The sequence below is a fragment of the Vigna radiata genome, unplaced genomic scaffold (genome assembly GCF_000741045.1).
Source record: "Vigna radiata var. radiata cultivar VC1973A unplaced genomic scaffold, Vradiata_ver6 scaffold_134, whole genome shotgun sequence".
Lineage (NCBI taxonomy): Eukaryota > Viridiplantae > Streptophyta > Magnoliopsida > Fabales > Fabaceae > Vigna > Vigna radiata.
Genome location: NW_014543261.1, coordinates 92285 through 95879, shown reverse-complemented (window position 1 = coordinate 95879; position 3595 = coordinate 92285).

Below are 3595 nucleotides of genomic sequence, written 5' to 3'. Positions count from 1 at the left end.
GTCAAAAATTTCACTGAAATTGGACCCTTTCCCATAGTTGCTAAAGTTCTTGGTGGTGATGTGGTGCACGTTCGTGGGATCTGCTGTGAGAATAAAGTTCATGTTTGTGAACCAAGGTCCTTCGAACATCAGAGTTCCTCCATAATGTTTCAAAACAAAGATTGCGTAATCGTGAATGTTGGACAAATTTAGGAGAAGATAATGTAGCATGCCAATGATTGGCAATTTTAAAGCTCTAAAGGGTATATTTCTCTTGTGTCTCCTACTTATCTGGTAGAATATGAAGGAGAGAATAATGGGTACAAATACTCCAATATACAACAACATTATCGTATTGCAGGTCGAAGAAACTGTGTTTCAATTTGGGTGAGCACAGAGTTTGTGGTGATATTTATTGATGCGATCTAATGCACAAGTAAACAAAGTATACGAGCTTCATAAATTTATCAGTTGAGGGTTTTCTCAAATTTCAAATCAGTTATTAAACCATAATGGCCTTGGGGTGGGGAATTTGGTAATGATCATACATAGGAAAATTATGTCGAAAATGACACATGATATATATATTTTTTATTTAATAGAAAAAATATGTTATGAATGTTTTAATGGGAAACAATTAATATTGACTATTTAATGGCTAGAAAATCGAAGTGAGCGAGACAAATATCACCAATTACAACTATATTGNATATGCATAACTTAGAACAATTGAGAAGAAGAAACTCGAACATGTAATAATTTATTAGATAATGATACTTTAATAACATTTTTTTGACAACATTTTAACATTACATGATTCTGTAATTGATCCAAAATTACTTCACAATCAATAATAATAATAAAAAAACCACCAAAGACTAATCACATAATGACATGTTAATATGTTGTCAAAAAAATATTGTCAAAGTATCATTATTCCAATCTATTTTCCTCGAACATCTATGAATACTCGATATTTTTGTAAAGGAAAACTTATCTTTACATCTTGACGATGCTTAACTTTAGGTGTTTGGATTCTCTTTCATAAACCTTTCATTGATTTTTTTCAAAAACTAACTTTATTTATAATGAATGAGAACTTCTATCAAAATTAATTTCTTTTATTTTTGGGCTTGATTTGATTTAATGCACATAGTCTTGTTTTCAACCATTAGCTGAAATTTGGAAAATTTCAAATGAAGTAATAAAAACTTTGACAGTGTAACTTGTGATAAGAATCCAAATCGTTAAAAAAATCGAGTTCTAAATTTTTGTGTGAGAACTTGTTGATTGAAAAAAGTTTTAAACCACAGTTGTTTTGTAAAAAATCATGCAAAAAATCAGAGTAAAATTTCTACAATGTGAGCTGCTAAACTCATCACATTCTTAATGTTTTTTAAAAGCATTTATGTTTTTTTTTTTAATTTGGTGCATATAATGCTTATTGATAGCCATTTTTTTTATATATAAAAAAGTATTTTTATTTTACCTTTTGATCATTATGAATAGAATGCAATGCCTCAAAGACTACCAAATGAGTTTAGAGAATTTCAAAATATCATAAATGATATATATAATTCATACATGAAATATGCTATAGTATATTTAAATGACCTCTTAATCTTCTAAAAAAATATATCACTGAACATATAGATTATATAAATAAATTTATAAAAATAGTAAAAGACAAAGAATTTACTAAATATTTCAAGTACAAATAAATAGGCTATGAAATTTATCAATATTACTCANATATAAATAAATTTATAAAAATAGTAAAAGACAAAGAATTTACTAAATATTTCAAGTACAAATAAATAGGCTATGAAATTTATCAATATTACTCAAATTTAAAGTTGGCATAATCCCAGACAAAATAAGAGATAATCAACAATTACAATATGCATAACTTAGGTAACAAATTTTATTCCTAATATTAAAATTATTTGTACCTCTCTATATAAAAGACTTGTAAAAAAATTCTTCAACTTGGAAGAAGAAATAATTTCTATTATGATAAAAATAACTAACANATAAAAACTACATGTTATTATTGTAGACGAATTCTTAAAAAATAATTTCCAGATTACTTTAAAAAAATAAGTTGTTAGATAGTATACCACGTTCTTATTATGCCTTCAAAACATTTGAAAATGTTTATTTAGCAAAATGTTTTTAATTAGAACTTAATCTGCATCAAGTACTTTACAAACTATTATTATTATTATTATTATTATTATTACTACTATTATTATTATTATCATTATTTATTTATTTATTTATTTATTATTATTATTATTATTATTAAGAAGAAGAAGAAGACTCTTGAAACTAAAATCAGTCAAAAATCATATACTATATTAATTACGATGAATAGTTTTTTTATGTTTTTTTTATATGTTGATAGTAAAAGGTAAAAAAACATTTAATTAAAAAGTTGGCTTAATATCATTGTTTGTTCATATTTTTCTCAATTTTGTTTGATGTGGGACTCATTTTTTTTTAATGTTAGTTCCTTATATCGTAATTTATGTTTAATTTGATCATTTTAACTGAGGATGTTTAAATTGTTAACAGCACAATTGTCACACAATAATGCTCAGAATGGTGGACCCAAATCATCATTTTGCCACATCATCATATTCCCCAAATCAAAATTCCTAATTTTTGTAGGTTTTTGTAATTTAATGGAAAGTGGTGTGGGAGTTTCGTTCCCGATTGGTGGTTTTGCGTCACCAATGGCGGTGGGAGAAGTTCAGTGGTGCGATTTGGGATTTTACAGGTTTTCATGGAAGATGTGTCATTTCGCGAATTGGGGTTCATCATGAATTGGGCTCTTGCGATTTGGGTTATGTGATTTTTGAGTTTTTTTGCAGGTTCAATGATTTTGTGATTTTTTGTGTTTCACTTTGCAGGTTCTCGTGATGTTGGGGAGAAGATCAAGATGGTGAGATGTTGATGGTGGTTCTCATGGTGCATAGTTATTTGGGCTCGCGATTTGGGTCTAATTCGTTGTAGTGAAAGGTTTCTTTTGCAGATTGGGTTTCTTGGTTGATTTGTGGTGGCTTGTGCGGTTGCTAACGGCGAAGCTCATGGTGGTCCGACGACGTGGAGAAGATGATGGCATGAGTGTGGTGCGCAGTGGCGCGATGATTGAAAAAAAAAATTAGGATCTCTAATTTGGGGAAGACGGTGATGATGTGGCGAGATGCGTGATAGGTCATTCCATTTTTTTTAGGTAGAGTTTATGCCGTTAAAATTTAATCAGCAAAAAAGACCATATTGAACATAAATTATGAAATTAAGAAATATACTGAATATTCGAAAAAAATGAATCCCACATTGAATAAAGTTGACATAAATAGGGATCAACAATGGTATTAAGTAAAAAAAATTGATCAATAATGAAATAAAGGATAAAATTTAGTAAATAGTTTTAAATTAAAGTTTAAGTATATATGTGGTTGATATAAAAATGTTTAGATATATGGCTTGTCCAAAGTGTTGTGCAATGGGAATAGTTAACCAACTAACAGCACGCTTCCAATGGCACGCTTTGTTGAAAATTGTACATCTATGATTTGATCAAAACGTGACATTATTTATAGACTCACAT